At 52.6% G+C, this 25,325-nt stretch overlaps 83 non-coding genes across 83 annotated transcripts; all 83 read right to left on the bottom strand.

The window, feature by feature from the left end:
• Positions 1-22: 22 nt before the first annotated feature.
• LOC122286444 lies at positions 23-141 on the bottom strand. Its single transcript, XR_006233771.1, has one exon. It is a non-coding gene; the product is annotated as a 5S ribosomal RNA (ribosomal RNA).
• A 189-nt stretch (positions 142-330) lies between these two features.
• LOC122286443 lies at positions 331-449 on the bottom strand. Its single transcript, XR_006233770.1, has one exon. It is a non-coding gene; the product is annotated as a 5S ribosomal RNA (ribosomal RNA).
• A 189-nt stretch (positions 450-638) lies between these two features.
• LOC122287709 lies at positions 639-757 on the bottom strand. The gene has a single exon (XR_006234998.1). It is a non-coding gene; the product is annotated as a 5S ribosomal RNA (ribosomal RNA).
• Positions 758-946: 189 nt separating this feature from the next.
• LOC122286442 lies at positions 947-1,065 on the bottom strand. Its single transcript, XR_006233769.1, has one exon. It is a non-coding gene; the product is annotated as a 5S ribosomal RNA (ribosomal RNA).
• Positions 1,066-1,254: 189 nt separating this feature from the next.
• Positions 1,255-1,373, bottom strand: LOC122287708. Its single transcript, XR_006234997.1, has one exon. It is a non-coding gene; the product is annotated as a 5S ribosomal RNA (ribosomal RNA).
• Positions 1,374-1,562: 189 nt separating this feature from the next.
• Positions 1,563-1,681, bottom strand: LOC122286441. The gene has a single exon (XR_006233768.1). It is a non-coding gene; the product is annotated as a 5S ribosomal RNA (ribosomal RNA).
• A 189-nt stretch (positions 1,682-1,870) lies between these two features.
• Positions 1,871-1,989, bottom strand: LOC122287542. Its single transcript, XR_006234832.1, has one exon. It is a non-coding gene; the product is annotated as a 5S ribosomal RNA (ribosomal RNA).
• Positions 1,990-2,178: 189 nt separating this feature from the next.
• LOC122286440 lies at positions 2,179-2,297 on the bottom strand. The gene has a single exon (XR_006233767.1). It is a non-coding gene; the product is annotated as a 5S ribosomal RNA (ribosomal RNA).
• Positions 2,298-2,475: 178 nt separating this feature from the next.
• LOC122287287 lies at positions 2,476-2,594 on the bottom strand. The gene has a single exon (XR_006234588.1). It is a non-coding gene; the product is annotated as a 5S ribosomal RNA (ribosomal RNA).
• Positions 2,595-2,783: 189 nt separating this feature from the next.
• LOC122286439 lies at positions 2,784-2,902 on the bottom strand. Its single transcript, XR_006233766.1, has one exon. It is a non-coding gene; the product is annotated as a 5S ribosomal RNA (ribosomal RNA).
• Positions 2,903-3,091: 189 nt separating this feature from the next.
• On the bottom strand, positions 3,092-3,210 carry LOC122287948. Its single transcript, XR_006235228.1, has one exon. It is a non-coding gene; the product is annotated as a 5S ribosomal RNA (ribosomal RNA).
• A 189-nt stretch (positions 3,211-3,399) lies between these two features.
• On the bottom strand, positions 3,400-3,518 carry LOC122286438. Its single transcript, XR_006233765.1, has one exon. It is a non-coding gene; the product is annotated as a 5S ribosomal RNA (ribosomal RNA).
• A 189-nt stretch (positions 3,519-3,707) lies between these two features.
• LOC122286437 lies at positions 3,708-3,826 on the bottom strand. Its single transcript, XR_006233764.1, has one exon. It is a non-coding gene; the product is annotated as a 5S ribosomal RNA (ribosomal RNA).
• A 178-nt stretch (positions 3,827-4,004) lies between these two features.
• On the bottom strand, positions 4,005-4,123 carry LOC122286436. Its single transcript, XR_006233763.1, has one exon. It is a non-coding gene; the product is annotated as a 5S ribosomal RNA (ribosomal RNA).
• Positions 4,124-4,312: 189 nt separating this feature from the next.
• LOC122286435 lies at positions 4,313-4,431 on the bottom strand. The gene has a single exon (XR_006233762.1). It is a non-coding gene; the product is annotated as a 5S ribosomal RNA (ribosomal RNA).
• Positions 4,432-4,620: 189 nt separating this feature from the next.
• Positions 4,621-4,739, bottom strand: LOC122286432. Its single transcript, XR_006233760.1, has one exon. It is a non-coding gene; the product is annotated as a 5S ribosomal RNA (ribosomal RNA).
• Positions 4,740-4,928: 189 nt separating this feature from the next.
• On the bottom strand, positions 4,929-5,047 carry LOC122286431. The gene has a single exon (XR_006233759.1). It is a non-coding gene; the product is annotated as a 5S ribosomal RNA (ribosomal RNA).
• Positions 5,048-5,236: 189 nt separating this feature from the next.
• Positions 5,237-5,355, bottom strand: LOC122286430. The gene has a single exon (XR_006233758.1). It is a non-coding gene; the product is annotated as a 5S ribosomal RNA (ribosomal RNA).
• A 189-nt stretch (positions 5,356-5,544) lies between these two features.
• Positions 5,545-5,663, bottom strand: LOC122287947. Its single transcript, XR_006235227.1, has one exon. It is a non-coding gene; the product is annotated as a 5S ribosomal RNA (ribosomal RNA).
• A 189-nt stretch (positions 5,664-5,852) lies between these two features.
• Positions 5,853-5,971, bottom strand: LOC122286429. Its single transcript, XR_006233757.1, has one exon. It is a non-coding gene; the product is annotated as a 5S ribosomal RNA (ribosomal RNA).
• A 189-nt stretch (positions 5,972-6,160) lies between these two features.
• Positions 6,161-6,279, bottom strand: LOC122286428. Its single transcript, XR_006233756.1, has one exon. It is a non-coding gene; the product is annotated as a 5S ribosomal RNA (ribosomal RNA).
• Positions 6,280-6,457: 178 nt separating this feature from the next.
• Positions 6,458-6,576, bottom strand: LOC122286427. The gene has a single exon (XR_006233755.1). It is a non-coding gene; the product is annotated as a 5S ribosomal RNA (ribosomal RNA).
• Positions 6,577-6,765: 189 nt separating this feature from the next.
• On the bottom strand, positions 6,766-6,884 carry LOC122286426. Its single transcript, XR_006233754.1, has one exon. It is a non-coding gene; the product is annotated as a 5S ribosomal RNA (ribosomal RNA).
• Positions 6,885-7,073: 189 nt separating this feature from the next.
• On the bottom strand, positions 7,074-7,192 carry LOC122286425. Its single transcript, XR_006233753.1, has one exon. It is a non-coding gene; the product is annotated as a 5S ribosomal RNA (ribosomal RNA).
• A 189-nt stretch (positions 7,193-7,381) lies between these two features.
• LOC122286424 lies at positions 7,382-7,500 on the bottom strand. Its single transcript, XR_006233752.1, has one exon. It is a non-coding gene; the product is annotated as a 5S ribosomal RNA (ribosomal RNA).
• A 189-nt stretch (positions 7,501-7,689) lies between these two features.
• Positions 7,690-7,808, bottom strand: LOC122286423. The gene has a single exon (XR_006233751.1). It is a non-coding gene; the product is annotated as a 5S ribosomal RNA (ribosomal RNA).
• Positions 7,809-7,986: 178 nt separating this feature from the next.
• On the bottom strand, positions 7,987-8,105 carry LOC122288198. Its single transcript, XR_006235469.1, has one exon. It is a non-coding gene; the product is annotated as a 5S ribosomal RNA (ribosomal RNA).
• A 189-nt stretch (positions 8,106-8,294) lies between these two features.
• Positions 8,295-8,413, bottom strand: LOC122286421. Its single transcript, XR_006233749.1, has one exon. It is a non-coding gene; the product is annotated as a 5S ribosomal RNA (ribosomal RNA).
• A 189-nt stretch (positions 8,414-8,602) lies between these two features.
• On the bottom strand, positions 8,603-8,721 carry LOC122283071. The gene has a single exon (XR_006230555.1). It is a non-coding gene; the product is annotated as a 5S ribosomal RNA (ribosomal RNA).
• Positions 8,722-8,910: 189 nt separating this feature from the next.
• On the bottom strand, positions 8,911-9,029 carry LOC122288197. Its single transcript, XR_006235468.1, has one exon. It is a non-coding gene; the product is annotated as a 5S ribosomal RNA (ribosomal RNA).
• Positions 9,030-9,218: 189 nt separating this feature from the next.
• Positions 9,219-9,337, bottom strand: LOC122286420. The gene has a single exon (XR_006233748.1). It is a non-coding gene; the product is annotated as a 5S ribosomal RNA (ribosomal RNA).
• Positions 9,338-9,526: 189 nt separating this feature from the next.
• LOC122287707 lies at positions 9,527-9,645 on the bottom strand. The gene has a single exon (XR_006234996.1). It is a non-coding gene; the product is annotated as a 5S ribosomal RNA (ribosomal RNA).
• A 189-nt stretch (positions 9,646-9,834) lies between these two features.
• On the bottom strand, positions 9,835-9,953 carry LOC122288154. The gene has a single exon (XR_006235426.1). It is a non-coding gene; the product is annotated as a 5S ribosomal RNA (ribosomal RNA).
• Positions 9,954-10,131: 178 nt separating this feature from the next.
• Positions 10,132-10,250, bottom strand: LOC122288363. The gene has a single exon (XR_006235627.1). It is a non-coding gene; the product is annotated as a 5S ribosomal RNA (ribosomal RNA).
• Positions 10,251-10,439: 189 nt separating this feature from the next.
• Positions 10,440-10,558, bottom strand: LOC122286419. Its single transcript, XR_006233747.1, has one exon. It is a non-coding gene; the product is annotated as a 5S ribosomal RNA (ribosomal RNA).
• Positions 10,559-10,747: 189 nt separating this feature from the next.
• On the bottom strand, positions 10,748-10,866 carry LOC122286417. The gene has a single exon (XR_006233746.1). It is a non-coding gene; the product is annotated as a 5S ribosomal RNA (ribosomal RNA).
• Positions 10,867-11,044: 178 nt separating this feature from the next.
• LOC122286416 lies at positions 11,045-11,163 on the bottom strand. The gene has a single exon (XR_006233745.1). It is a non-coding gene; the product is annotated as a 5S ribosomal RNA (ribosomal RNA).
• Positions 11,164-11,352: 189 nt separating this feature from the next.
• Positions 11,353-11,471, bottom strand: LOC122286415. Its single transcript, XR_006233744.1, has one exon. It is a non-coding gene; the product is annotated as a 5S ribosomal RNA (ribosomal RNA).
• Positions 11,472-11,649: 178 nt separating this feature from the next.
• On the bottom strand, positions 11,650-11,768 carry LOC122287316. Its single transcript, XR_006234615.1, has one exon. It is a non-coding gene; the product is annotated as a 5S ribosomal RNA (ribosomal RNA).
• A 189-nt stretch (positions 11,769-11,957) lies between these two features.
• Positions 11,958-12,076, bottom strand: LOC122287185. The gene has a single exon (XR_006234489.1). It is a non-coding gene; the product is annotated as a 5S ribosomal RNA (ribosomal RNA).
• A 189-nt stretch (positions 12,077-12,265) lies between these two features.
• LOC122287395 lies at positions 12,266-12,384 on the bottom strand. Its single transcript, XR_006234690.1, has one exon. It is a non-coding gene; the product is annotated as a 5S ribosomal RNA (ribosomal RNA).
• Positions 12,385-12,573: 189 nt separating this feature from the next.
• Positions 12,574-12,692, bottom strand: LOC122286414. The gene has a single exon (XR_006233743.1). It is a non-coding gene; the product is annotated as a 5S ribosomal RNA (ribosomal RNA).
• Positions 12,693-12,870: 178 nt separating this feature from the next.
• On the bottom strand, positions 12,871-12,989 carry LOC122288362. Its single transcript, XR_006235626.1, has one exon. It is a non-coding gene; the product is annotated as a 5S ribosomal RNA (ribosomal RNA).
• Positions 12,990-13,178: 189 nt separating this feature from the next.
• LOC122286413 lies at positions 13,179-13,297 on the bottom strand. The gene has a single exon (XR_006233742.1). It is a non-coding gene; the product is annotated as a 5S ribosomal RNA (ribosomal RNA).
• A 189-nt stretch (positions 13,298-13,486) lies between these two features.
• Positions 13,487-13,605, bottom strand: LOC122286412. The gene has a single exon (XR_006233741.1). It is a non-coding gene; the product is annotated as a 5S ribosomal RNA (ribosomal RNA).
• Positions 13,606-13,783: 178 nt separating this feature from the next.
• Positions 13,784-13,902, bottom strand: LOC122287946. The gene has a single exon (XR_006235226.1). It is a non-coding gene; the product is annotated as a 5S ribosomal RNA (ribosomal RNA).
• Positions 13,903-14,091: 189 nt separating this feature from the next.
• On the bottom strand, positions 14,092-14,210 carry LOC122286411. Its single transcript, XR_006233740.1, has one exon. It is a non-coding gene; the product is annotated as a 5S ribosomal RNA (ribosomal RNA).
• A 189-nt stretch (positions 14,211-14,399) lies between these two features.
• On the bottom strand, positions 14,400-14,518 carry LOC122286409. Its single transcript, XR_006233738.1, has one exon. It is a non-coding gene; the product is annotated as a 5S ribosomal RNA (ribosomal RNA).
• A 189-nt stretch (positions 14,519-14,707) lies between these two features.
• LOC122287552 lies at positions 14,708-14,826 on the bottom strand. Its single transcript, XR_006234842.1, has one exon. It is a non-coding gene; the product is annotated as a 5S ribosomal RNA (ribosomal RNA).
• Positions 14,827-15,015: 189 nt separating this feature from the next.
• LOC122286408 lies at positions 15,016-15,134 on the bottom strand. The gene has a single exon (XR_006233737.1). It is a non-coding gene; the product is annotated as a 5S ribosomal RNA (ribosomal RNA).
• A 178-nt stretch (positions 15,135-15,312) lies between these two features.
• LOC122288196 lies at positions 15,313-15,431 on the bottom strand. Its single transcript, XR_006235466.1, has one exon. It is a non-coding gene; the product is annotated as a 5S ribosomal RNA (ribosomal RNA).
• A 189-nt stretch (positions 15,432-15,620) lies between these two features.
• Positions 15,621-15,739, bottom strand: LOC122287705. Its single transcript, XR_006234994.1, has one exon. It is a non-coding gene; the product is annotated as a 5S ribosomal RNA (ribosomal RNA).
• Positions 15,740-15,928: 189 nt separating this feature from the next.
• Positions 15,929-16,047, bottom strand: LOC122287945. Its single transcript, XR_006235225.1, has one exon. It is a non-coding gene; the product is annotated as a 5S ribosomal RNA (ribosomal RNA).
• A 189-nt stretch (positions 16,048-16,236) lies between these two features.
• Positions 16,237-16,355, bottom strand: LOC122286407. Its single transcript, XR_006233736.1, has one exon. It is a non-coding gene; the product is annotated as a 5S ribosomal RNA (ribosomal RNA).
• Positions 16,356-16,544: 189 nt separating this feature from the next.
• On the bottom strand, positions 16,545-16,663 carry LOC122286406. The gene has a single exon (XR_006233735.1). It is a non-coding gene; the product is annotated as a 5S ribosomal RNA (ribosomal RNA).
• A 189-nt stretch (positions 16,664-16,852) lies between these two features.
• Positions 16,853-16,971, bottom strand: LOC122287551. The gene has a single exon (XR_006234841.1). It is a non-coding gene; the product is annotated as a 5S ribosomal RNA (ribosomal RNA).
• Positions 16,972-17,160: 189 nt separating this feature from the next.
• Positions 17,161-17,279, bottom strand: LOC122287132. The gene has a single exon (XR_006234438.1). It is a non-coding gene; the product is annotated as a 5S ribosomal RNA (ribosomal RNA).
• Positions 17,280-17,457: 178 nt separating this feature from the next.
• Positions 17,458-17,576, bottom strand: LOC122288750. The gene has a single exon (XR_006236002.1). It is a non-coding gene; the product is annotated as a 5S ribosomal RNA (ribosomal RNA).
• A 189-nt stretch (positions 17,577-17,765) lies between these two features.
• LOC122286405 lies at positions 17,766-17,884 on the bottom strand. The gene has a single exon (XR_006233734.1). It is a non-coding gene; the product is annotated as a 5S ribosomal RNA (ribosomal RNA).
• Positions 17,885-18,073: 189 nt separating this feature from the next.
• Positions 18,074-18,192, bottom strand: LOC122287704. The gene has a single exon (XR_006234993.1). It is a non-coding gene; the product is annotated as a 5S ribosomal RNA (ribosomal RNA).
• A 189-nt stretch (positions 18,193-18,381) lies between these two features.
• On the bottom strand, positions 18,382-18,500 carry LOC122286403. The gene has a single exon (XR_006233732.1). It is a non-coding gene; the product is annotated as a 5S ribosomal RNA (ribosomal RNA).
• A 189-nt stretch (positions 18,501-18,689) lies between these two features.
• LOC122287703 lies at positions 18,690-18,808 on the bottom strand. Its single transcript, XR_006234992.1, has one exon. It is a non-coding gene; the product is annotated as a 5S ribosomal RNA (ribosomal RNA).
• A 189-nt stretch (positions 18,809-18,997) lies between these two features.
• Positions 18,998-19,116, bottom strand: LOC122287215. Its single transcript, XR_006234517.1, has one exon. It is a non-coding gene; the product is annotated as a 5S ribosomal RNA (ribosomal RNA).
• Positions 19,117-19,305: 189 nt separating this feature from the next.
• Positions 19,306-19,424, bottom strand: LOC122286401. Its single transcript, XR_006233731.1, has one exon. It is a non-coding gene; the product is annotated as a 5S ribosomal RNA (ribosomal RNA).
• A 189-nt stretch (positions 19,425-19,613) lies between these two features.
• Positions 19,614-19,732, bottom strand: LOC122286400. The gene has a single exon (XR_006233730.1). It is a non-coding gene; the product is annotated as a 5S ribosomal RNA (ribosomal RNA).
• A 178-nt stretch (positions 19,733-19,910) lies between these two features.
• LOC122287286 lies at positions 19,911-20,029 on the bottom strand. The gene has a single exon (XR_006234587.1). It is a non-coding gene; the product is annotated as a 5S ribosomal RNA (ribosomal RNA).
• A 189-nt stretch (positions 20,030-20,218) lies between these two features.
• On the bottom strand, positions 20,219-20,337 carry LOC122286399. Its single transcript, XR_006233729.1, has one exon. It is a non-coding gene; the product is annotated as a 5S ribosomal RNA (ribosomal RNA).
• Positions 20,338-20,526: 189 nt separating this feature from the next.
• Positions 20,527-20,645, bottom strand: LOC122286398. Its single transcript, XR_006233728.1, has one exon. It is a non-coding gene; the product is annotated as a 5S ribosomal RNA (ribosomal RNA).
• Positions 20,646-20,834: 189 nt separating this feature from the next.
• On the bottom strand, positions 20,835-20,953 carry LOC122286396. The gene has a single exon (XR_006233726.1). It is a non-coding gene; the product is annotated as a 5S ribosomal RNA (ribosomal RNA).
• A 178-nt stretch (positions 20,954-21,131) lies between these two features.
• Positions 21,132-21,250, bottom strand: LOC122286395. The gene has a single exon (XR_006233725.1). It is a non-coding gene; the product is annotated as a 5S ribosomal RNA (ribosomal RNA).
• A 189-nt stretch (positions 21,251-21,439) lies between these two features.
• LOC122286394 lies at positions 21,440-21,558 on the bottom strand. The gene has a single exon (XR_006233724.1). It is a non-coding gene; the product is annotated as a 5S ribosomal RNA (ribosomal RNA).
• Positions 21,559-21,747: 189 nt separating this feature from the next.
• On the bottom strand, positions 21,748-21,866 carry LOC122288361. Its single transcript, XR_006235625.1, has one exon. It is a non-coding gene; the product is annotated as a 5S ribosomal RNA (ribosomal RNA).
• Positions 21,867-22,055: 189 nt separating this feature from the next.
• LOC122287613 lies at positions 22,056-22,174 on the bottom strand. Its single transcript, XR_006234903.1, has one exon. It is a non-coding gene; the product is annotated as a 5S ribosomal RNA (ribosomal RNA).
• A 189-nt stretch (positions 22,175-22,363) lies between these two features.
• On the bottom strand, positions 22,364-22,482 carry LOC122286393. The gene has a single exon (XR_006233723.1). It is a non-coding gene; the product is annotated as a 5S ribosomal RNA (ribosomal RNA).
• Positions 22,483-22,660: 178 nt separating this feature from the next.
• On the bottom strand, positions 22,661-22,779 carry LOC122286392. The gene has a single exon (XR_006233722.1). It is a non-coding gene; the product is annotated as a 5S ribosomal RNA (ribosomal RNA).
• A 189-nt stretch (positions 22,780-22,968) lies between these two features.
• On the bottom strand, positions 22,969-23,087 carry LOC122286391. Its single transcript, XR_006233721.1, has one exon. It is a non-coding gene; the product is annotated as a 5S ribosomal RNA (ribosomal RNA).
• Positions 23,088-23,276: 189 nt separating this feature from the next.
• On the bottom strand, positions 23,277-23,395 carry LOC122286390. Its single transcript, XR_006233720.1, has one exon. It is a non-coding gene; the product is annotated as a 5S ribosomal RNA (ribosomal RNA).
• A 189-nt stretch (positions 23,396-23,584) lies between these two features.
• Positions 23,585-23,703, bottom strand: LOC122287550. The gene has a single exon (XR_006234840.1). It is a non-coding gene; the product is annotated as a 5S ribosomal RNA (ribosomal RNA).
• A 189-nt stretch (positions 23,704-23,892) lies between these two features.
• Positions 23,893-24,011, bottom strand: LOC122286389. The gene has a single exon (XR_006233719.1). It is a non-coding gene; the product is annotated as a 5S ribosomal RNA (ribosomal RNA).
• A 178-nt stretch (positions 24,012-24,189) lies between these two features.
• On the bottom strand, positions 24,190-24,308 carry LOC122288194. The gene has a single exon (XR_006235464.1). It is a non-coding gene; the product is annotated as a 5S ribosomal RNA (ribosomal RNA).
• A 178-nt stretch (positions 24,309-24,486) lies between these two features.
• Positions 24,487-24,605, bottom strand: LOC122287971. Its single transcript, XR_006235250.1, has one exon. It is a non-coding gene; the product is annotated as a 5S ribosomal RNA (ribosomal RNA).
• Positions 24,606-24,794: 189 nt separating this feature from the next.
• LOC122286388 lies at positions 24,795-24,913 on the bottom strand. Its single transcript, XR_006233718.1, has one exon. It is a non-coding gene; the product is annotated as a 5S ribosomal RNA (ribosomal RNA).
• Positions 24,914-25,092: 179 nt separating this feature from the next.
• On the bottom strand, positions 25,093-25,211 carry LOC122288193. The gene has a single exon (XR_006235463.1). It is a non-coding gene; the product is annotated as a 5S ribosomal RNA (ribosomal RNA).
• Between the last annotated feature and the right edge of the window lie 114 nt (positions 25,212-25,325).

The following is a 25,325-nucleotide window of genomic DNA, read 5'->3' as shown; positions in this document are numbered from 1 at the left end:
GATGCGGTAAAAATAAAAAGGGGGGGTGCAACACGAGGACTTCCCAGGAGGTCACCCATCCTAGTACTACTCTCGCCCAAGCACGCTTAACTGCGGAGTTCTGATGGGATCCGGTGCATTAGTGCTGGTATGATCGCACCCATCATGCTACCAGCGAAAAACTAATATAATCCTATTACGACCTAGCCGCACCATGCCTATCCCATGCCAACCGGCGATCTGATCGATACCCATTGCTACGCGATGGGGTCGGTGCGATTTTCCTAAGAATCCATTGCCCGGTTGTCGTTCCGGTCCATCCGACCGGAGATGCGGTAAAAATAAAAAGGGGGGGTGCAACACGAGGACTTCCCAGGAGGTCACCCATCCTAGTACTACTCTCGCCCAAGCACGCTTAACTGCGGAGTTCTGATGGGATCCGGTGCATTAGTGCTGGTATGATCGCACCCATCATGCTACCAGCGAAAAACTAATATAATCCTATTACGACCTAGCCGCACCATGCCTATCCCATGCCAACCGGCGATCTGATCGATACCCATTGCTACGCGATGGGGTCGGTGCGATTTTCCTAAGAATCCATTGCCCGGTTGTCGTTCCGGTCCATCCGACCGGAGATGCGGTAAAAATAAAAAGGGGGGGTGCAACACGAGGACTTCCCAGGAGGTCACCCATCCTAGTACTACTCTCGCCCAAGCACGATTAACTGCGGAGTTCTGATGGGATCCGGTGCATTAGTGCTGGTATGATCGCACCCATCATGCTACCAGCGAAAAACTAATATAATCCTATTACGACCTAGCCGCACCATGCCTATCCCATGCCAACCGGCGATCTGATCGATACCCATTGCTACGCGATGGGGTCGGTGCGATTTTCCTAAGAATCCATTGCCCGGTTGTCGTTCCGGTCCATCCGACCGGAGATGCGGTAAAAATAAAAAGGGGGGGTGCAACACGAGGACTTCCCAGGAGGTCACCCATCCTAGTACTACTCTCGCCCAAGCACGCTTAACTGCGGAGTTCTGATGGGATCCGGTGCATTAGTGCTGGTATGATCGCACCCATCATGCTACCAGCGAAAAACTAATATAATCCTATTACGACCTAGCCGCACCATGCCTATCCCATGCCAACCGGCGATCTGATCGATACCCATTGCTACGCGATGGGGTCGGTGCGATTTTCCTAAGAATCCATTGCCCGGTTGTCGTTCCGGTCCATCCGACCGGAGATGCGGTAAAAATAAAAAGGGGGGGTGCAACACGAGGACTTCCCAGGAGGTCACCCATCCTAGTACTACTCTCGCCCAAGCACGATTAACTGCGGAGTTCTGATGGGATCCGGTGCATTAGTGCTGGTATGATCGCACCCATCATGCTACCAGCGAAAAACTAATATAATCCTATTACGACCTAGCCGCACCATGCCTATCCCATGCCAACCGGCGATCTGATCGATACCCATTGCTACGCGATGGGGTCGGTGCGATTTTCCTAAGAATCCATTGCCCGGTTGTCGTTCCGGTCCATCCGACCGGAGATGCGGTAAAAATAAAAAGGGGGGGTGCAACACGAGGACTTCCCAGGAGGTCACCCATCCTAGTACTACTCTCGCCCAAGCACGCTTAACTGCGGAGTTCTGATGGGATCCGGTGCATTAGTGCTGGTATGATCGCACCCATCATGCTACCAGCGAAAAACTAATATAATCCTATTACGACCTAGCCGCACCCTGCCTATCTCATGCCAACCGGCGATCTGACCGATACCCATTGCTACGCGATGGGGTCGGTGCGATTTTCCTAAAAATCCATTCCCTGGTTCTCGTTCCGGTCCATCCGACCAGAGATGCGGTAAAAATTAAAAGGGGGCGTGCAACACGAGGACTTCCCAGGAGGTCACCCATCCTAGTACTACTCTCGCCCAAGCACGCTTAACTGCGGAGTTCTGATGGGATCCGGTGCATTAGTGCTGGTATGATCGCACCCATCATGCTACCAGCGAAAAACTAATATAATCCTATTACGACCTAGCCGCACCATGCCTATCCCATGCCAACCGGCGATCTGATCGATACCCATTGCTACGCGATGGGGTCGGTGCGATTTTCCTAAGAATCCATTGCCCGGTTGTCGTTCCGGTCCATCCGACCGGAGATGCGGAAAAAATAAAAAGGGGGGGTGCAACACGAGGACTTCCCAGGAGGTCACCCATCCTAGTACTACTCTCGCCCAAGCACGCTTAACTGCGGAGTTCTGATGGGATCCGGTGCATTAGTGCTGGTATGATCGCACCCATCATGCTACCAGCGAAAAACTAATATAATCCTATTACGACCTAGCCGCACCCTGCCTATCCCATGCCAACTGGCGATCTGATTGATAGCGATGGGGTCGGTGCGATTTTCCTAAGAATCCATTGCCCGGTTGTCGTTCCGGTCCATCCGACCGGAGATGCGGTAAAAATAAAAAGGGGGGGTGCAACACGAGGACTTCCCAGGAGGTCACCCATCCTAGTACTACTCTCGCCCAAGCACGCTTAACTGCGGAGTTCTGATGGGATCCGGTGCATTAGTGCTGGTATAATCGCACCCAACATGCTACCAGCGAAAAACTAATATAATCCTATTACGACCTAGCCGCACCATGCCTATCCCATGCCAACCGGCGATCTGATCGATACCCATTGCTACGCGATGGGGTCGGTGCGATTTTCCTAAGAATCCATTGCCCGGTTGTCGTTCCGGTCCATCCGACCGGAGATGCGGTAAAAATAAAAAGGGGGGGTGCAACACGAGGACTTCCCAGGAGGTCACCCATCCTAGTACTACTCTCGCCCAAGCACGCTTAACTGCGGAGTTCTGATGGGATCCGGTGCATTAGTGCTGGTATGATCGCACCCATCATGCTACCAGCGAAAAACTAATATAATCCTATTACGACCTAGCCGCACCATGCCTATCCCATGCCAACCGGCGATCTGATCGATACCCATTGCTACGCGATGGGGTCGGTGCGATTTTCCTAAGAATCCATTGCCCGGTTGTCGTTCCGGTCCATCCGACCGGAGATGCGGTAAAAATAAAAAGGGGGGGTGCAACACGAGGACTTCCCAGGAGGTCACCCATCCTAGTACTACTCTCGCCCAAGCACGCTTAACTGCGGAGTTCTGATGGGATCCGGTGCATTAGTGCTGGTAGGATCGCACCCATCATGCTACCAGCGAAAAACTAATATAATCCTATTACGACCTAGCCGCACCATGCCTATCCCATGCCAACCGGCGATCTGATCGATACCCATTGCTACGCGATGGGGTCGGTGCGATTTTCCTAAGAATCCATTGCCCGGTTGTCGTTCCGGTCCATCCGACCGGAGATGCGGTAAAAATAAAAAGGGGGGGTGCAACACGAGGACTTCCCAGGAGGTCACCCATCCTAGTACTACTCTCGCCCAAGCACGCTTAACTGCGGAGTTCTGATGGGATCCGGTGCATTAGTGCTGGTATGATCGCACCCATCATGCTACCAGCGAAAAACTAATATAATCCTATTACGACCTAGCCGCACCCTGCCTATCTCATGCCAACCGGCGATCTGACCGATACCCATTGCTACGCGATGGGGTCGGTGCGATTTTCCTAAAAATCCATTCCCTGGTTCTCGTTCCGGTCCATCCGACCAGAGATGCGGTAAAAATTAAAAGGGGGGGTGCAACACGAGGACTTCCCAGGAGGTCACCCATCCTAGTACTACTCTCGCCCAAGCACGCTTAACTGCGGAGTTCTGATGGGATCCGGTGCATTAGTGCTGGTATGATCGCACCCATCATGCTACCAGCGAAAAACTAATATAATCCTATTACGACCTAGCCGCACCCTGCCTATCCCATGCCAACTGGCGATCTGATTGATAGCGATGGGGTCGGTGCGATTTTCCTAAGAATCCATTGCCCGGTTGTCGTTCCGGTCCATCCGACCGGAGATGCGGTAAAAATAAAAAGGGGGGGTGCAACACGAGGACTTCCCAGGAGGTCACCCATCCTAGTACTACTCTCGCCCAAGCACGCTTAACTGCGGAGTTCTGATGGGATCCGGTGCATTAGTGCTGGTATGATCGCACCCATCATGCTACCAGCGAAAAACTAATATAATCCTATTACGACCTAGCCGCACCCTGCCTATCTCATGCCAACCGGCGATCTGACCGATACCCATTGCTACGCGATGGGGTCGGTGCGATTTTCCTAAAAATCCATTCCCTGGTTCTCGTTCCGGTCCATCCGACCAGAGATGCGGTAAAAATTAAAAGGGGGGGTGCAACACGAGGACTTCCCAGGAGGTCACCCATCCTAGTACTACTCTCGCCCAAGCACGCTTAACTGCGGAGTTCTGATGGGATCCGGTGCATTAGTGCTGGTATGATCGCACCCATCATGCTACCAGCGAAAAACTAATATAATCCTATTACGACCTAGCCGCACCATGCCTATCCCATGCCAACCGGCGATCTGATCGATACCCATTGCTACGCGATGGGGTCGGTGCGATTTTCCTAAGAATCCATTGCCCGGTTGTCGTTCCGGTCCATCCGACCGGAGATGCGGTAAAAATAAAAAGGAGGGGTGCAACACGAGGACTTCCCAGGAGGTCACCCATCCTAGTACTACTCTCGCCCAAGCACGCTTAACTGCGGAGTTCTGATGGGATCCGGTGCATTAGTGCTGGTATGATCGCACCCATCATGCTACCAGCGAAAAACTAATATAATCCTATTACGACCTAGCCGCACCCTGCCTATCCCATGCCAACCGGCGATCTGATCGATACCCATTGCTACGCGATGGGGTCGGTGCGATTTTCCTAAGAATCCATTGCCCGGTTGTCGTTCCGGTCCATCCGACCGGAGATGCGGTAAAAATAAAAAGGGGGGGTGCAACACGAGGACTTCCCAGGAGGTCACCCATCCTAGTACTACTCTCGCCCAAGCACGCTTAACTGCGGAGTTCTGATGGGATCCGGTGCATTAGTGCTGGTATGATCGCACCCATCATGCTACCAGCGAAAAACTAATATAATCCTATTACGACCTAGCCGCACCCTGCCAATCTCATGCCAACCGGCGATCTGACCGATACCCATTGCTACGCGATGGGGTCGGTGCGATTTTCCTAAAAATCCATTCCCTGGTTCTCGTTCCGGTCCATCCGACCAGAGATGCGGTAAAAATTAAAAGGGGGGGTGCAACACGAGGACTTCCCAGGAGGTCACCCATCCTAGTACTACTCTCGCCCAAGCACGCTTAACTGCGGAGTTCTGATGGGATCCGGTGCATTAGTGCTGGTATGATCGCACCCATCATGCTACCAGCGAAAAACTAATATAATCCTATTACGACCTAGCCGCACCATGCCTATCCCATGCCAACCGGCGATCTGATCGATACCCATTGCTACGCGATGGGGTCGGTGCGATTTTCCTAAGAATCCATTGCCCGGTTGTCGTTCCGGTCCATCCGACCGGAGATGCGGTAAAAATAAAAAGGGGGGGTGCAACACGAGGACTTCCCAGGAGGTCACCCATCCTAGTACTACTCTCGCCCAAGCACGCTTAACTGCGGAGTTCTGATGGGATCCGGTGCATTAGTGCTGGTAGGATCGCACCCATCATGCTACCAGCGAAAAACTAATATAATCCTATTACGACCTAGCCGCACCATGCCTATCCCATGCCAACCGGCGATCTGATCGATACCCATTGCTACGCGATGGGGTCGGTGCGATTTTCCTAAGAATCCATTGCCCGGTTGTCGTTCCGGTCCATCCGACCGGAGATGCGGTAAAAATAAAAAGGGGGGGTGCAACACGAGGACTTCCCAGGAGGTCACCCATCCTAGTACTACTCTCGCCCAAGCACGCTTAACTGCGGAGTTCTGATGGGATCCGGTGCATTAGTGCTGGTATGATCGCACCCATCATGCTACCAGCGAAAAACTAATATAATCCTATTACGACCTAGCCGCACCCTGCCTATCTCATGCCAACCGGCGATCTGACCGATACCCATTGCTACGCGATGGGGTCGGTGCGATTTTCCTAAAAATCCATTCCCTGGTTCTCGTTCCGGTCCATCCGACCAGAGATGCGGTAAAAATTAAAAGGGGGGGTGCAACACGAGGACTTCCCAGGAGGTCACCCATCCTAGTACTACTCTCGCCCAAGCACGCTTAACTGCGGAGTTCTGATGGGATCCGGTGCATTAGTGCTGGTATGATCGCACCCATCATGCTACCAGCGAAAAACTAATATAATCCTATTACGACCTAGCCGCACCCTGCCTATCCCATGCCAACTGGCGATCTGATTGATAGCGATGGGGTCGGTGCGATTTTCCTAAGAATCCATTGCCCGGTTGTCGTTCCGGTCCATCCGACCGGAGATGCGGTAAAAATAAAAAGGGGGGGTGCAACACGAGGACTTCCCAGGAGGTCACCCATCCTAGTACTACTCTCGCCCAAGCACGCTTAACTGCGGAGTTCTGATGGGATCCGGTGCATTAGTGCTGGTATGATCGCACCCATCATGCTACCAGCGAAAAACTAATATAATCCTATTACGACCTAGCCGCACCCTGCCTATCTCATGCCAACCGGCGATCTGACCGATACCCATTGCTACGCGATGGGGTCGGTGCGATTTTCCTAAAAATCCATTCCCTGGTTCTCGTTCCGGTCCATCCGACCAGAGATGCGGTAAAAATTAAAAGGGGGGGTGCAACACGAGGACTTCCCAGGAGGTCACCCATCCTAGTACTACTCTCGCCCAAGCACGCTTAACTGCGGAGTTCTGATGGGATCCGGTGCATTAGTGCTGGTATGATCGCACCCATCATGCTACCAGCGAAAAACTAATATAATCCTATTACGACCTAGCCGCACCATGCCTATCCCATGCCAACCGGCGATCTGATCGATACCCATTGCTACGCGATGGGGTCGGTGCGATTTTCCTAAGAATCCATTGCCCGGTTGTCGTTCCGGTCCATCCGACCGGAGATGCGGTAAAAATAAAAAGGAGGGGTGCAACACGAGGACTTCCCAGGAGGTCACCCATCCTAGTACTACTCTCGCCCAAGCACGCTTAACTGCGGAGTTCTGATGGGATCCGGTGCATTAGTGCTGGTATGATCGCACCCATCATGCTACCAGCGAAAAACTAATATAATCCTATTACGACCTAGCCGCACCCTGCCTATCCCATGCCAACCGGCGATCTGATCGATACCCATTGCTACGCGATGGGGTCGGTGCGATTTTCCTAAGAATCCATTGCCCGGTTGTCGTTCCGGTCCATCCGACCGGAGATGCGGTAAAAATAAAAAGGGGGGGTGCAACACGAGGACTTCCCAGGAGGTCACCCATCCTAGTACTACTCTCGCCCAAGCACGCTTAACTGCGGAGTTCTGATGGGATCCGGTGCATTAGTGCTGGTATGATCGCACCCATCATGCTACCAGCGAAAAACTAATATAATCCTATTACGACCTAGCCGCACCCTGCCAATCTCATGCCAACCGGCGATCTGACCGATACCCATTGCTACGCGATGGGGTCGGTGCGATTTTCCTAAAAATCCATTCCCTGGTTCTCGTTCCGGTCCATCCGACCAGAGATGCGGTAAAAATTAAAAGGGGGGGTGCAACACGAGGACTTCCCAGGAGGTCACCCATCCTAGTACTACTCTCGCCCAAGCACGCTTAACTGCGGAGTTCTGATGGGATCCGGTGCATTAGTGCTGGTATGATCGCACCCATCATGCTACCAGCGAAAAACTAATATAATCCTATTACGACCTAGCCGCACCCTGCCTATCCCATGCCAACTGGCGATCTGATTGATAGCGATGGGGTCGGTGCGATTTTCCTAAGAATCCATTGCCCGGTTGTCGTTCCGGTCCATCCGACCGGAGATGCGGTAAAAATAAAAAGGGGGGGTGCAACACGAGGACTTCCCAGGAGGTCACCCATCCTAGTACTACTCTCGCCCAAGCACGCTTAACTGCGGAGTTCTGATGGGATCCGGTGCATTAGTGTTGGTATGATCGCACCCATCATGCTACCAGCGAAAAACTAATATAATCCTATTACGACCTAGCCGCACCATGCCTATCCCATGCCAACCGGCGATCTGATCGATACCCATTGCTACGCGATGGGGTCGGTGCGATTTTCCTAAGAATCCATTGCCCGGTTGTCGTTCCGGTCCATCCGACCGGAGATGCGGTAAAAATAAAAAGGGGGGGTGCAACACGAGGACTTCCCAGGAGGTCACCCATCCTAGTACTACTCTCGCCCAAGCACGCTTAACTGCGGAGTTCTGATGGGATCCGGTGCATTAGTGCTGGTATGATCGCACCCATCATGCTACCAGCGAAAAACTAATATAATCCTATTACGACCTAGCCGCACCATGCCTATCCCATGCCAACCGGCGATCTGATCGATACCCATTGCTACGCGATGGGGTCGGTGCGATTTTCCTAAGAATCCATTGCCCGGTTGTCGTTCCGGTCCATCCGACCGGAGATGCGGTAAAAATAAAAAGGGGGGGTGCAACACGAGGACTTCCCAGGAGGTCACCCATCCTAGTACTACTCTCGCCCAAGCACGATTAACTGCGGAGTTCTGATGGGATCCGGTGCATTAGTGTTGGTATGATCGCACCCATCATGCTACCAGCGAAAAACTAATATAATCCTATTACGACCTAGCCGCACCATGCCTATCCCATGCCAACCGGCGATCTGATCGATACCCATTGCTACGCGATGGGGTCGGTGCGATTTTCCTAAGAATCCATTGCCCGGTTGTCGTTCCGGTCCATCCGACCGGAGATGCGGTAAAAATAAAAAGGGGGGGTGCAACACGAGGACTTCCCAGGAGGTCACCCATCCTAGTACTACTCTCGCCCAAGCACGCTTAACTGCGGAGTTCTGATGGGATCCGGTGCATTAGTGTTGGTATGATCGCACCCATCATGCTACCAGCGAAAAACTAATATAATCCTATTACGACCTAGCCGCACCATGCCTATCCCATGCCAACCGGCGATCTGATCGATACCCATTTCTACGCGATGGGGTCGGTGCGATTTTCCTAAGAATCCATTGCCCGGTTGTCGTTCCGGTCCATCCGACCGGAGATGCGGTAAAAATAAAAAGGGGGGGTGCAACACGAGGACTTCCCAGGAGGTCACCCATCCTAGTACTACTCTCGCCCAAGCACGCTTAACTGCGGAGTTCTGATGGGATCCGGTGCATTAGTGCTGGTATGATCGCACCCATCATGCTACCAGCGAAAAACTAATATAATCCTATTACGACCTAGCCGCACCATGCCTATCCCATGCCAACCGGCGATCTGATCGATACCCATTGCTACGCGATGGGGTCGGTGCGATTTTCCTAAGAATCCATTGCCCGGTTGTCGTTCCGGTCCATCCGACCGGAGATGCGGTAAAAATAAAAAGGGGGGGTGCAACACGAGGACTTCCCAGGAGGTCACCCATCCTAGTACTACTCTCGCCCAAGCACGATTAACTGCGGAGTTCTGATGGGATCCGGTGCATTAGTGCTGGTATGATCGCACCCATCATGCTACCAGCGAAAAACTAATATAATCCTATTACGACCTAGCCGCACCATGCCTATCCCATGCCAACCGGCGATCTGATCGATACCCATTGCTACGCGATGGGGTCGGTGCGATTTTCCTAAGAATCCATTGCCCGGTTGTCGTTCCGGTCCATCCGACCGGAGATGCGGTAAAAATAAAAAGGGGGGGTGCAACACGAGGACTTCCCAGGAGGTCACCCATCCTAGTACTACTCTCGCCCAAGCACGCTTAACTGCGGAGTTCTGATGGGATCCGGTGCATTACTGCTGGTATGATCGCACCCATCATGCTACCAGCGAAAAACTAATATAATCCTATTACGACCTAGCCGCACCCTGCCTATCTCATGCCAACCGGCGATCTGATTGATAGCGATGGGGTCGGTGCGATTTTCCTAAGAATCCATTGCCCGGTTGTCGTTCCGGTCCATCCGACCGGAGATGCGGTAAAAATAAAAAGGGGGGGTGCAACACGAGGACTTCCCAGGAGGTCACCCATCCTAGTACTACTCTCGCCCAAGCACGCTTAACTGCGGAGTTCTGATGGGATCCGGTGCATTAGTGCTGCTATGATCGCACCCATCATGCTACCAGCGAAAAACTAATATAATCCTATTACGACCTAGCCGCACCATGCCTATCCCATGCCAACCGGCGATCTGATCGATACCCATTGCTACGCGATGGGGTCGGTGCGATTTTCCTAAGAATCCATTGCCCGGTTGTCGTTCCGGTCCATCCGACCGGAGATGCGGTAAAAATAAAAAGGGGGGGTGCAACACGAGGACTTCCCAGGAGGTCACCCATCCTAGTACTACTCTCGCCCAAGCACGCTTAACTGCGGAGTTCTGATGGGATCCGGTGCATTAGTGCTGGTATGATCGCACCCATCATGCTACCAGCGAAAAACTAATATAATCCTATTACGACCTAGCCGCACCCTGCCTATCTCATGCCAACCGGCGATCTGACCGATACCCATCGCTACGCGATGGGGTCGGTGCGATTTTCCTAAAAATCCATTCCCTGGTTCTCGTTCCGGTCCATCCGACCAGAGATGCGGTAAAAATTAAAAGGGGGGGTGCAACACGAGGACTTCCCAGGAGGTCACCCATCCTAGTACTACTCTCGCCCAAGCACGCTTAACTGCGGAGTTCTGATGGGATCCGGTGCATTAGTGCTGGTATGATCGCACCCATCATGCTACCAGCGAAAAACTAATATAATCCTATTACGACCTAGCCGCACCCTGCCTATCCCATGCCAACTGGCGATCTGATTGATAGCGATGGGGTCGGTGCGATTTTCCTAAGAATCCATTGCCCGGTTGTCGTTCCGGTCCATCCGACCGGAGATGCGGTAAAAATAAGAAGGGGGGGTGCAACACGAGGACTTCCCAGGAGGTCACCCATCCTAGTACTACTCTCGCCCAAGCACGCTTAACTGCGGAGTTCTGATGGGATCCGGTGCATTAGTGCTGGTATGATCGCACCCATCATGCTACCAGCGAAAAACTAATATAATCCTATTACGACCTAGCCGCACCATGCCTATCCCATGCCAACCGGCGATCTGATCGATACCCATTGCTACGCGATGGGGTCGGTGCGATTTTCCTAAGAATCCATTGCCCGGTTGTCGTTCCGGTCCATCCGACCGGAGATGCGGTAAAAATAAAAAGGGGGGGTGCAACACGAGGACTTCCCAGGAGGTCACCCATCCTAGTACTACTCTCGCCCAAGCACGCTTAACTGCGGAGTTCTGATGGGATCCGGTGCATTAGTGCTGGTATGATCGCACCCATCATGCTACCAGCGAAAAACTAATATAATCCTATTACGACCTAGCCGCACCCTGCCTATCCCATGCCAACTGGCGATCTGATTGATAGCGATGGGGTCGGTGCGATTTTCCTAAGAATCCATTGCCCGGTTGTCGTTCCGGTCCATCCGACCGGAGATGCGGTAAAAATAAAAAGGGGGGGTGCAACACGAGGACTTCCCAGGAGGTCACCCATCCTAGTACTACTCTCGCCCAAGCACGCTTAACTGCGGAGTTCTGATGAGATCCGGTGCATTAGTGCTGGTATGATCGCACCCATCATGCTACCAGCGAAAAACTAATATAATCCTATTACGACCTAGCCGCACCATGCCTATCCCATGCCAACCGGCGATCTGATCGATACCCATCGCTACGCGATGGGGTCGGTGCGATTTTCCTAAGAATCCATTGCCCGGTTGTCGTTCCGGTCCATCCGACCGGAGATGCGGTAAAAATAAAAAGGGGGGGTGCAACACGAGGACTTCCCAGGAGGTCACCCATCCTAGTACTACTCTCGCCCAAGCACGCTTAACTGCGGAGTTCTGATGGGATCCGGTGCATTAGTGCAGGTATGATCGCACCCATCATGCTACCAGCGAAAAACTAATATAATCCTATTACGACCTAGCCGCACCATGCCTATCCCATGCCAACCGGCGATCTGATCGATACCCATTGCTACGCGATGGGGTCGGTGCGATTTTCCTAAGAATCCATTGCCCGGTTGTCGTTCCGGTCCATCCGACCGGAGATGCGGTAAAAATAAAAAGGGGGGGTGCAACACGAGGACTTCCCAGGAGGTCACCCATCCTAGTACTACTCTCGCCCAAGCACGCTTAACTGCGGAGTTCTGATGGGATCCAGTGCATTAGTGCTGGTATGATCGCACCCATCATGCTACCAGCGAAAAACTAATATAATCCTATTACGACCTAGCCGCACCCTGCCTATCTCATGCCAACCGGCGATCTGACCGATACCCATTGCTACGCGATGGGGTCGGTGCGATTTTCCTAAAAATCCATTCCCTGGTTCTCGTTCCGGTCCATCCGACCAGAGATGCGGTAAAAATTAAAAGGGGGGGTGCAACACGAGGACTTCCCAGGAGGTCACCCATCCTAGTACTACTCTCGCCCAAGCACGCTTAACTGCGGAGTTCTGATGGGATCCGGTGCATTAGTGCTGGTATGATCGCACCCATCATGCTACCAGCGAAAAACTAATATAATCCTATTACGACCTAGCCGCACCCTGCCTATCCCATGCCAACCGGCGATCTGATTGATAGCGATGGGGTCGGTGCGATTTTCCTAAGAATCCATTGCCCGGTTGTCGTTCCGGTCCATCCGACCGGAGATGCGGTAAAAATAAAAAGGGGGGGTGCAACACGAGGACTTCCCAGGAGGTCACCCATCCTAGTACTACTCTCGCCCAAGCACGCTTAACTGCGGAGTTCTGATGGGATCCGGTGCATTAGTGCTGCTATGATCGCACCCATCATGCTACCAGCGAAAAACTAATATAATCCTATTACGACCTAGCCGCACCATGCCTATCCCATGCCAACCGGCGATCTGATCGATACCCATTGCTACGCGATGGGGTCGGTGCGATTTTCCTAAGAATCCATTGCCCGGTTGTCGTTCCGGTCCATCCGACCGGAGATGCGGTAAAAATAAAAAGGGGGGGTGCAACACGAGGACTTCCCAGGAGGTCACCCATCCTAGTACTACTCTCGCCCAAGCACGCTTAACTGCGGAGTTCTGATGGGATCCGGTGCATTAGTGCTGGTATGATCGCACCCATCATGCTACCAGCGAAAAACTAATATAATCCTATTACGACCTAGCCGCACCCTGCCTATCTCATGCCAACCGGCGATCTGACCGATACCCATTGCTACGCGATGGGGTCGGTGCGATTTTCCTAAAAATCCATTCCCTGGTTCTCGTTCCGGTCCATCCGACCAGAGATGCGGTAAAAATTAAAAGGGGGGGTGCAACACGAGGACTTCCCAGGAGGTCACCCATCCTAGTACTACTCTCGCCCAAGCACGCTTAACTGCGGAGTTCTGATGGGATCCGGTGCATTAGTGCTGGTATGATCGCACCCATCATGCTACCAGCGAAAAACTAATATAATCCTATTACGACCTAGCCGCACCCTGCCTATCCCATGCCAACTGGCGATCTGATTGATAGCGATGGGGTCGGTGCGATTTTCCTAAGAATCCATTGCCCGGTTGTCGTTCCGGTCCATCCGACCGGAGATGCGGTAAAAATAAAAAGGGGGGGTGCAACACGAGGACTTCCCAGGAGGTCACCCATCCTAGTACTACTCTCGCCCAAGCACGCTTAACTGCGGAGTTCTGATGGGATCCGGTGCATTAGTGCTGGTAGGATCGCACCCATCATGCTACCAGCGAAAAACTAATATAATCCTATTACGACCTAGCCGCACCATGCCTATCCCATGCCAACCGGCGATCTGATCGATACCCATTGCTACGCGATGGGGTCGGTGCGATTTTCCTAAGAATCCATTGCCCGGTTGTCGTTCCGGTCCATCCGACCGGAGATGCGGTAAAAATAAAAAGGAGGGGTGCAACACGAGGACTTCCCAGGAGGTCACCCATCCTAGTACTACTCTCGCCCAAGCACGCTTAACTGCGGAGTTCTGATGGGATCCGGTGCATTAGTGCTGGTATGATCGCACCCATCATGCTACCAGCGAAAAACTAATATAATCCTATTACGACCTAGCCGCACCATGCCTATCCCATGCCAACCGGCGATCTGATCGATACCCATTGCTACGCGATGGGGTCGGTGCGATTTTCCTAAGAATCCATTGCCCGGTTGTCGTTCCGGTCCATCCGACCGGAGATGCGGTAAAAATAAAAAGGAGGGGTGCAACACGAGGACTTCCCAGGAGGTCACCCATCCTAGTACTACTCTCGCCCAAGCACGCTTAACTGCGGAGTTCTGATGGGATCCGGTGCATTAGTGCTGGTATGATCGCACCCATCATGCTACCAGCGAAAAACTAATATAATCCTATTACGACCTAGCCGCACCCTGCCTATCCCATGCCAACCGGCGATCTGATCGATACCCATTGCTACGCGATGGGGTCGGTGCGATTTTCCTAAGAATCCATTGCCCGGTTGTCGTTCCGGTCCATCCGACCGGAGATGCGGTAAAAATAAAAAGGGGGGGTGCAACACGAGGACTTCCCAGGAGGTCACCCATCCTAGTACTACTCTCGCCCAAGCACGCTTAACTGCGGAGTTCTGATGGAATCCGGTGCATTAGTGCTGGTATGATCGCACCCATCATGCTACCAGCGAAAAACTAATATAATCCTATTACGACCTAGCCGCACCCTGCCAATCTCATGCCAACCGGCGATCTGACCGATACCCATTGCTACGCGATGGGGTCGGTGCGATTTTCCTAAAAATCCATTCCCTGGTTCTCGTTCCGGTCCATCCGACCAGAGATGCGGTAAAAATTAAAAGGGGGGGTGCAACACGAGGACTTCCCAGGAGGTCACCCATCCTAGTACTACTCTCGCCCAAGCACGCTTAACTGCGGAGTTCTGATGGGATCCGGTGCATTAGTGCTGGTATGATCGCACCCATCATGCTACCAGCGAAAAACTAATATAATCCTATTACGACCTAGCCGCACCCTGCCTATCCCATGCCAACTGGCGATCTGATTGATAGCGATGGGGTCGGTGCGATTTTCCTAAGAATCCATTGCCCGGTTGTCGTTCCGGTCCATCCGACCGGAGATGCGGTAAAAATAAAAAGGGGGGGTGCAACACGAGGACTTCCCAGGAGGTCACCCATCCTAGTACTACTCTCGCCCAAGCACGCTTAACTGCGGAGTTCTGATGGGATCCGGTGCATTAGTGTTGGTATGATCGCACCCATCATGCTACCAGCGAAAAACTAATATAATCCTATTACGACCTAGCCGCACCATGCCTATCCCATGCCAACCGGCGATCTGATCGATACCCATTGCTACGCGATGGGGTCGGTGCGATTTTCCTAAGAATCCATTGCCCGGTTGTCGTTCCGGTCCATCCGACCGGAGATGCGGTAAAAATAAAAAGGGGGGGTGCAACACGAGGACTTCCCAGGAGGTCACCCATCCTAGTACTACTCTCGCCCAAGCACGATTAACTGCGGAGTTCTGATGGGATCCGGTGCATTAGTGCTGGTATGATCGCACCCATCATGCTACCAGCGAAAAACTAATATAATCCTATTACGACCTAGCCGCACCATGCCTATCCCATGCCAACCGGCGATCTGATCGATACCCATTGCTACGCGATGGGGTCGGTGCGATTTTCCTAAGAATCCATTGCCCGGTTGTCGTTCCGGTCCATCCGACCGGAGATGCGGTAAAAATAAAAAGGGGGGGTGCAACACGAGGACTTCCCAGGAGGTCACCCATCCTAGTACTACTCTCGCCCAAGCACGCTTAACTGCGGAGTTCTGATGGGATCCGGTGCATTAGTGCTGGTAGGATCGCACCCATCATGCTACCAGCGAAAAACTAATATAATCCTATTACGACCTAGCCGCACCATGCCTATCCCATGCCAACCGGCGATCTGATCGATACCCATTGCTACGCGATGGGGTCGGTGCGATTTTCCTAAGAATCCATTGCCCGGTTGTCGTTCCGGTCCATCCGACCGGAGATGCGGTAAAAATAAAAAGGAGGGGTGCAACACGAGGACTTCCCAGGAGGTCACCCATCCTAGTACTACTCTCGCCCAAGCACGCTTAACTGCGGAGTTCTGATGGGATCCGGTGCATTAGTGCTGGTATGATCGCACCCATCATGCTACCAGCGAAAAACTAATATAATCCTATTACGACCTAGCCGCACCATGCCTATCCCATGCCAACCGGCGATCTGATCGATACCCATTGCTACGCGATGGGGTCGGTGCGATTTTCCTAAGAATCCATTGCCCGGTTGTCGTTCCGGTCCATCCGACCGGAGATGCGGTAAAAATAAAAAGGAGGGGTGCAACACGAGGACTTCCCAGGAGGTCACCCATCCTAGTACTACTCTCGCCCAAGCACGCTTAACTGCGGAGTTCTGATGGGATCCGGTGCATTAGTGCTGGTATGATCGCACCCATCATGCTACCAGCGAAAAACTAATATAATCCTATTACGACCTAGCCGCACCCTGCCTATCCCATGCCAACCGGCGATCTGATCGATACCCATTGCTACGCGATGGGGTCGGTGCGATTTTCCTAAGAATCCATTGCCCGGTTGTCGTTCCGGTCCATCCGACCGGAGATGCGGTAAAAATAAAAAGGGGGGGTGCAACACGAGGACTTCCCAGGAGGTCACCCATCCTAGTACTACTCTCGCCCAAGCACGCTTAACTGCGGAGTTCTGATGGAATCCGGTGCATTAGTGCTGGTATGATCGCACCCATCATGCTACCAGCGAAAAACTAATATAATCCTATTACGACCTAGCCGCACCCTGCCAATCTCATGCCAACCGGCGATCTGACCGATACCCATTGCTACGCGATGGGGTCGGTGCGATTTTCCTAAAAATCCATTCCCTGGTTCTCGTTCCGGTCCATCCGACCAGAGATGCGGTAAAAATTAAAAGGGGGGGTGCAACACGAGGACTTCCCAAGAGGTCACCCATCCTAGTACTACTCTCGCCCAAGCACGCTTAACTGCGGAGTTCTGATGGGATCCGGTGCATTAGTGCTGGTATGATCGCACCCATCATGCTACCAGCGAAAAACTAATATAATCCTATTACGACCTAGCCGCACCCTGCCTATCCCATGCCAACTGGCGATCTGATTGATAGCGATGGGGTCGGTGCGATTTTCCTAAGAATCCATTGCCCGGTTGTCGTTCCGGTCCATCCGACCGGAGATGCGGTAAAAATAAAAAGGGGGGGTGCAACACGAGGACTTCCCAGGAGGTCACCCATCCTAGTACTACTCTCGCCCAAGCACGCTTAACTGCGGAGTTCTGATGGGATCCGGTGCATTAGTGTTGGCATGATCGCACCCATCATGCTACCAGCGAAAAACTAATATAATCCTATTACGACCTAGCCGCACCATGCCTATCCCATGCCAACCGGCGATCTGATCGATACCCATTGCTACGCGATGGGGTCGGTGCGATTTTCCTAAGAATCCATTGCCCGGTTGTCGTTCCGGTCCATCCGACCGGAGATGCGGTAAAAATAAAAAGGGGGGGTGCAACACGAGGACTTCCCAGGAGGTCACCCATCCTAGTACTACTCTCGCCCAAGCACGCTTAACTGCGGAGTTCTGATGGGATCCGGTGCATTAGTGCTGGTATGATCGCACCCATCATGCTACCAGCGAAAAACTAATATAATCCTATTACGACCTAGCCGCACCATGCCTATCCCATGCCAACCGGCGATCTGATCGATACCCATTGCTACGCGATGGGGTCGGTGCGATTTTCCTAAGAATCCATTGCCCGGTTGTCGTTCCGGTCCATCCGACCGGAGATGCGGTAAAAATAAAAAGGGGGGGTGCAACACGAGGACTTCCCAGGAGGTCACCCATCCTAGTACTACTCTCGCCCAAGCACGATTAACTGCGGAGTTCTGATGGGATCCGGTGCATTAGTGCTGGTATGATCGCACCCATCATGCTACCAGCGAAAAACTAATATAATCCTATTACGACCTAGCCGCACCATGCCTATCCCATGCCAACCGGCGATCTGATCGATACCCATTGCTACGCGATGGGGTCGGTGCGATTTTCCTAAGAATCCATTGCCCGGTTGTCGTTCCGGTCCATCCGACCGGAGATGCGGTAAAAATAAAAAGGGGGGGTGCAACACGAGGACTTCCCAGGAGGTCACCCATCCTAGTACTACTCTCGCCCAAGCACGCTTAACTGCGGAGTTCTGATGGGATCCGGTGCATTAGTGCTGGTATGATCGCACCCATCATGCTACCAGCGAAAAACTAATATAATCCTATTACGACCTAGCCGCACCATGCCTATCCCATGCCAACCGGCGATCTGATCGATACCCATTGCTACGCGATGGGGTCGGTGCGATTTTCCTAAGAATCCATTGCCCGGTTGTCGTTCCGGTCCATCCGACCGGAGATGCGGTAAAAATAAAAAGGGGGGGTGCAACACGAGGACTTCCCAGGAGGTCACCCATCCTAGTACTACTCTCGCCCAAGCACGATTAACTGCGGAGTTCTGATGGGATCCGGTGCATTAGTGCTGGTATGATCGCACCCATCATGCTACCAGCGAAAAACTAATATAATCCTATTACGACCTAGCCGCACCATGCCTATCCCATGCCAACCGGCGATCTGATCGATACCCATTGCTACGCGATGGGGTCGGTGCGATTTTCCTAAGAATCCATTGCCCGGTTGTCGTTCCGGTCCATCCGACCGGAGATGCGGTAAAAATAAAAAGGGGGGGTGCAACACGAGGACTTCCCAGGAGGTCACCCATCCTAGTACTACTCGCGCCCAAGCACGCTTAACTGCGGAGTTCTGATGGGATCCGGTGCATTAGTGCTGGTATGATCGCACCCATCATGCTACCAGCGAAAAACTAATATAATCCTATTACGACCTAGCCGCACCCTGCCTATCTCATGCCAACCGGCGATCTGACCGATACCCATTGCTACGCGATGGGGTCGGTGCGATTTTCCTAAAAATCCATTCCCTGGTTCTCGTTCCGGTCCATCCGACCAGAGATGCGGTAAAAATTAAAAGGGGGGGTGCAACACGAGGACTTCCCAGGAGGTCACCCATCCTAGTACTACTCTCGCCCAAGCACGCTTAACTGCGGAGTTCTGATGGGATCCGGTGCATTAGTGCTGGTATGATCGCACCCATCATGCTACCAGCGAAAAACTAATATAATCCTATTACGACCTAGCCGCACCATGCCTATCCCATGCCAACCGGCGATCTGATCGATACCCATTGCTACGCGATGGGGTCGGTGCGATTTTCCTAAGAATCCATTGCCCGGTTGTCGTTCCGGTCCATCCGACCGGAGATGCGGAAAAAATAAAAAGGGGGGGTGCAACACGAGGACTTCCCAGGAGGTCACCCATCCTAGTACTACTCTCGCCCAAGCACGCTTAACTGCGGAGTTCTGATGGGATCCGGTGCATTAGTGCTGGTATGATCGCACCCATCATGCTACCAGCGAAAAACTAATATAATCCTATTACGACCTAGCCGCACCCTGCCTATCCCATGCCAACTGGCGATCTGATTGATAGCGATGGGGTCGGTGCGATTTTCCTAAGAATCCATTGCCCGGTTGTCGTTCCGGTCCATCCGACCGGAGATGCGGTAAAAATAAAAAGGGGGGGTGCAACACGAGGACTTCCCAGGAGGTCACCCATCCTAGTACTACTCTCGCCCAAGCACGCTTAACTGCGGAGTTCTGATGGGATCCGGTGCATTAGTGCTGGTATAATCGCACCCAACATGCTACCAGCGAAAAACTAATATAATCCTATTACGACCTAGCCGCACCATGCCTATCCCATGCCAACCGGCGATCTGATCGATACCCATTGCTACGCGATGGGGTCGGTGCGATTTTCCTAAGAATCCATTGCCCGGTTGTCGTTCCGGTCCATCCGACCGGAGATGCGGTAAAAATAAAAAGGGGGGGTGCAACACGAGGACTTCCCAGGAGGTCACCCATCCTAGTACTACTCTCGCCCAAGCACGCTTAACTGCGGAGTTCTGATGGGATCCGGTGCATTAGTGCTGGTATGATCGCACCCATCATGCTACCAGCGAAAAACTAATATAATCCTATTACGACCTAGCCGCACCATGCCTATCCCATGCCAACCGGCGATCTGATCGATACCCATTGCTACGCGATGGGGTCGGTGCGATTTTCCTAAGAATCCATTGCCCGGTTGTCGTTCCGGTCCATCCGACCGGAGATGCGGTAAAAATAAAAAGGGGGGGTGCAACACGAGGACTTCCCAGGAGGTCACCCATCCTAGTACTACTCTCGCCCAAGCACGCTTAACTGCGGAGTTCTGATGGGATCCGGTGCATTAGTGCTGGTATGATCGCACCCATCATGCTACCAGCGAAAAACTAATATAATCCTATTACGACCTAGCCGCACCCTGCCTATCTCATGCCAACCGGCGATCTGACCGATACCCATCGCTACGCGATGGGGTCGGTGCGATTTTCCTAAAAATCCATTCCCTGGTTCTCGTTCCGGTCCATCCGACCAGAGATGCGGTAAAAATTAAAAGGGGGGGTGCAACACGAGGACTTCCCAGGAGGTCACCCATCCTAGTACTACTCTCGCCCAAGCACGCTTAACTGCGGAGTTCTGATGGGATCCGGTGCATTAGTGCTGGTATGATCGCACCCATCATGCTACCAGCGAAAAACTAATATAATCCTATTACGACCTAGCCGCACCCTGCCTATCCCATGCCAACTGGCGATCTGATTGATAGCGATGGGGTCGGTGCGATTTTCCTAAGAATCCATTGCCCGGTTGTCGTTCCGGTCCATCCGACCGGAGATGCGGTAAAAATAAAAAGGGGGGGTGCAACACGAGGACTTCCCAGGAGGTCACCCATCCTAGTACTACTCTCGCCCAAGCACGCTTAACTGCGGAGTTCTGATGGGATCCGGTGCATTAGTGCTGGTATGATCGCACCCATCATGCTACCAGCGAAAAACTAATATAATCCTATTACGACCTAGCCGCACCATGCCTATCCCATGCCAACCGGCGATCTGATCGATACCCATTGCTACGCGATGGGGTCGGTGCGATTTTCCTAAGAATCCATTGCCCGGTTGTCGTTCCGGTCCATCCGACCGGAGATGCGGTAAAAATAAAAAGGGGGGGTGCAACACGAGGACTTCCCAGGAGGTCACCCATCCTAGTACTACTCTCGCCCAAGCACGCTTAACTGCGGAGTTCTGATGGGATCCGGTGCATTAGTGCTGGTATGATCGCACCCATCATGCTACCAGCGAAAAACTAATATAATCCTATTACGACCTAGCCGCACCCTGCCTATCTCATGCCAACCGGCGATCTGACCGATACCCATTGCTACGCGATGGGGTCGGTGCGATTTTCCTAAAAATCCATTCCCTGGTTCTCGTTCCGGTCCATCCGACCAGAGATGCGGTAAAAATTAAAAGGGGGGGTGCAACACGAGGACTTCCCAGGAGGTCACCCATCCTAGTACTACTCTCGCCCAAGCACGCTTAACTGCGGAGTTCTGATGGGATCCGGTGCATTAGTGCTGCTATGATCGCACCCATCATGCTACCAGCGAAAAACTAATATAATCCTATTACGACCTAGCCGCACCATGCCTATCCCATGCCAACCGGCGATCTGATCGATACCCATTGCTACGCGATGGGGTCGGTGCGATTTTCCTAAGAATCCATTGCCCGGTTGTCGTTCCGGTCCATCCGACCGGAGATGCGGTAAAAATAAAAAGGGGGGTTGCAACACGAGGACTTCCCAGGAGGTCACCCATCCTAGTACTACTCTCGCCCAAGCACGCTTAACTGCGGAGTTCTGATGGGATCCGGTGCATTAGTGCTGGTATGATCGCACCCATCATGCTACCAGCGAAAAACTAATATAATCCTATTACGACCTAGCCGCACCCTGCCTATCTCATGCCAACCGGCGATCTGACCGATACCCATTGCTACGCGATGGGGTCGGTGCGATTTTCCTAAAAATCCATTCCCTGGTTCTCGTTCCGGTCCATCCGACCAGAGATGCGGTAAAAATTAAAAGGGGGGGTGCAACACGAGGACTTCCCAGGAGGTCACCCATCCTAGTACTACTCTCGCCCAAGCACGCTTAACTGCGGAGTTCTGATGGGATCCGGTGCATTAGTGCTGGTATGATCGCACCCATCATGCTACCAGCGAAAAACTAATATAATCCTATTACGACCTAGCCGCACCCTGCCTATCCCATGCCAACTGGCGATCTGATTGATAGCGATGGGGTCGGTGCGATTTTCCTAAGAATCCATTGCCCGGTTGTCGTTCCGGTCCATCCGACCGGAGATGCGGTAAAAATAAAAAGGGGGGGTGCAACACGAGGACTTCCCAGGAGGTCACCCATCCTAGTACTACTCTCGCCCAAGCACGCTTAACTGCGGAGTTCTGATGGGATCCGGTGCATTAGTGCTGGTATGATCGCACCCATCATGCTACCAGCGAAAAACTAATATAATCCTATTACGACCTAGCCGCACCCTGCCTATCTCATGCCAACCGGCGATCTGACCGATACCCATTGCTACGCGATGGGGTCGGTGCGATTTTCCTAAAAATCCATTCCCTGGTTCTCGTTCCGGTCCATCCGACCAGAGATGCGGTAAAAATTAAAAGGGGGGGTGCAACACGAGGACTTCCCAGGAGGTCACCCATCCTAGTACTACTCTCGCCCAAGCACGCTTAACTGCGGAGTTCTGATGGGATCCGGTGCATTAGTGCTGGTATGATCGCACCCATCATGCTACCAGCGAAAAACTAATATAATCCTATTACGACCTAGCCGCACCATGCCTATCCCATGCCAACCGGCGATCTGATCGATACCCATTGCTACGCGATGGGGTCGGTGCGATTTTCCTAAGAATCCATTGCCCGGTTGTCGTTCCGGTCCATCCGACCGGAGATGCGGTAAAAATAAAAAGGAGGGGTGCAACACGAGGACTTCCCAGGAGGTCACCCATCCTAGTACTACTCTCGCCCAAGCACGCTTAACTGCGGAGTTCTGATGGGATCCGGTGCATTAGTGCTGGTATGATCGCACCCATCATGCTACCAGCGAAAAACTAATATAATCCTATTACGACCTAGCCGCACCCTGCCTATCCCATGCCAACCGGCGATCTGATCGATACCCATTGCTACGCGATGGGGTCGGTGCAATTTTCCTAAGAATCCATTGCCCGGTTGTCGTTCCGGTCCATCCGACCGGAGATGCGGTAAAAATAAAAAGGGGGGGTGCAACACGAGGACTTCCCAGGAGGTCACCCATCCTAGTACTACTCTCGCCCAAGCACGCTTAACTGCGGAGTTCTGATGGAATCCGGTGCATTAGTGCTGGTATGATCGCACCCATCATGCTACCAGCGAAAAACTAATATAATCCTATTACGACCTAGCCGCACCCTGCCAATCTCATGCCAACCGGCGATCTGACCGATACCCATTGCTACGCGATGGGGTCGGTGCGATTTTCCTAAAAATCCATTCCCTGGTTCTCGTTCCGGTCCATCCGACCAGAGATGCGGTAAAAATTAAAAGGGGGGGTGCAACACGAGGACTTCCCAGGAGGTCACCCATCCTAGTACTACTCTCGCCCAAGCACGCTTAACTGCGGAGTTCTGATGGGATCCGGTGCATTAGTGCTGGTATGATCGCACCCATCATGCTACCAGCGAAAAACTAATATAATCCTATTACGACCTAGCCGCACCCTGCCTATCCCATGCCAACTGGCGATCTGATTGATAGCGATGGGGTCGGTGCGATTTTCCTAAGAATCCATTGCCCGGTTGTCGTTCCGGTCCATCCGACCGGAGATGCGGTAAAAATAAAAAGGGGGGGTGCAACACGAGGACTTCCCAGGAGGTCACCCATCCTAGTACTACTCTCGCCCAAGCACGCTTAACTGCGGAGTTCTGATGGGATCCGGTGCATTAGTGTTGGTATGATCGCACCCATCATGCTACCAGCGAAAAACTAATATAATCCTATTACGACCTAGCCGCACCATGCCTATCCCATGCCAACTGGCGATCTGATTGATAGCGATGGGGTCGGTGCGATTTTCCTAAGAATCCATTGCCCGGTTGTCGTTCCGGTCCATCCGACCGGAGATGCGGTAAAAATAAAAAGGGGGGGTGCAACACGAGGACTTCCCAGGAGGTCACCCATCCTAGTACTACTCTCGCCCAAGCACGCTTAACTGCGAAGTTCTGATGGGATCCGGTGCATTAGTGCTGGTATGATCGCACCCATCATGCTACCAGCGAAAAACTAATATAATCCTATTACGACCTAGCCGCACCCTGCCTATCTCATGCCAACCGGCGATCTGACCGATACCCATTGCTACGCGATGGGGTCGGTGCGATTTTCCTAAAAATCCATTCCCTGGTTCTCGTTCCGGTCCATCCGACCAGAGATGCGGTAAAAATTAAAAGGGGGGGTGCAACACGAGGACTTCCCAGGAGGTCACCCATCCTAGTACTACTCTCGCCCAAGCACGCTTAACTGCGGAGTTCTGATGGGATCCGGTGCATTAGTGCTGGTATGATCGCACCCATCATGCTACCAGCGAAAAACTAATATAATCCTATTACGACCTAGCCGCACCATGCCTATCCCATGCCAACTGGCGAACTGATTGATAGCGATGGGGTCGGTGCGATTTTCCTAAGAATCCATTGCCCGGTTGTCGTTCCGGTCCATCCGACCGGAGATGCGGTAAAAATAAAAAGGGGGGGGTGCAACACGAGGACTTCCCAGGAGGTCACCCATCCTAGTACTACTCTCGCCCAAGCACGCTTAACTGCGGAGTTCTGATGGGATCCGGTGCATTAGTGTTGGTATGATCGCACCCATCATGCTACCAGCGAAAAACTAATATAATCCTATTACGACCTAGCCGCACCATGCCTATCCCATGCCAACTGGCGATCTGATTGATAGCGATGGGGTCGGTGCGATTTTCCTA

This window comes from Carya illinoinensis, chromosome 11, assembly GCF_018687715.1.
Source record: "Carya illinoinensis cultivar Pawnee chromosome 11, C.illinoinensisPawnee_v1, whole genome shotgun sequence".
In the NCBI taxonomy this organism is placed as follows: Eukaryota; Viridiplantae; Streptophyta; class Magnoliopsida; order Fagales; family Juglandaceae; genus Carya; species Carya illinoinensis.
Note: the sequence above shows the minus strand (reverse complement) of the source record. Positions and strands in the feature narration are given on the sequence as shown.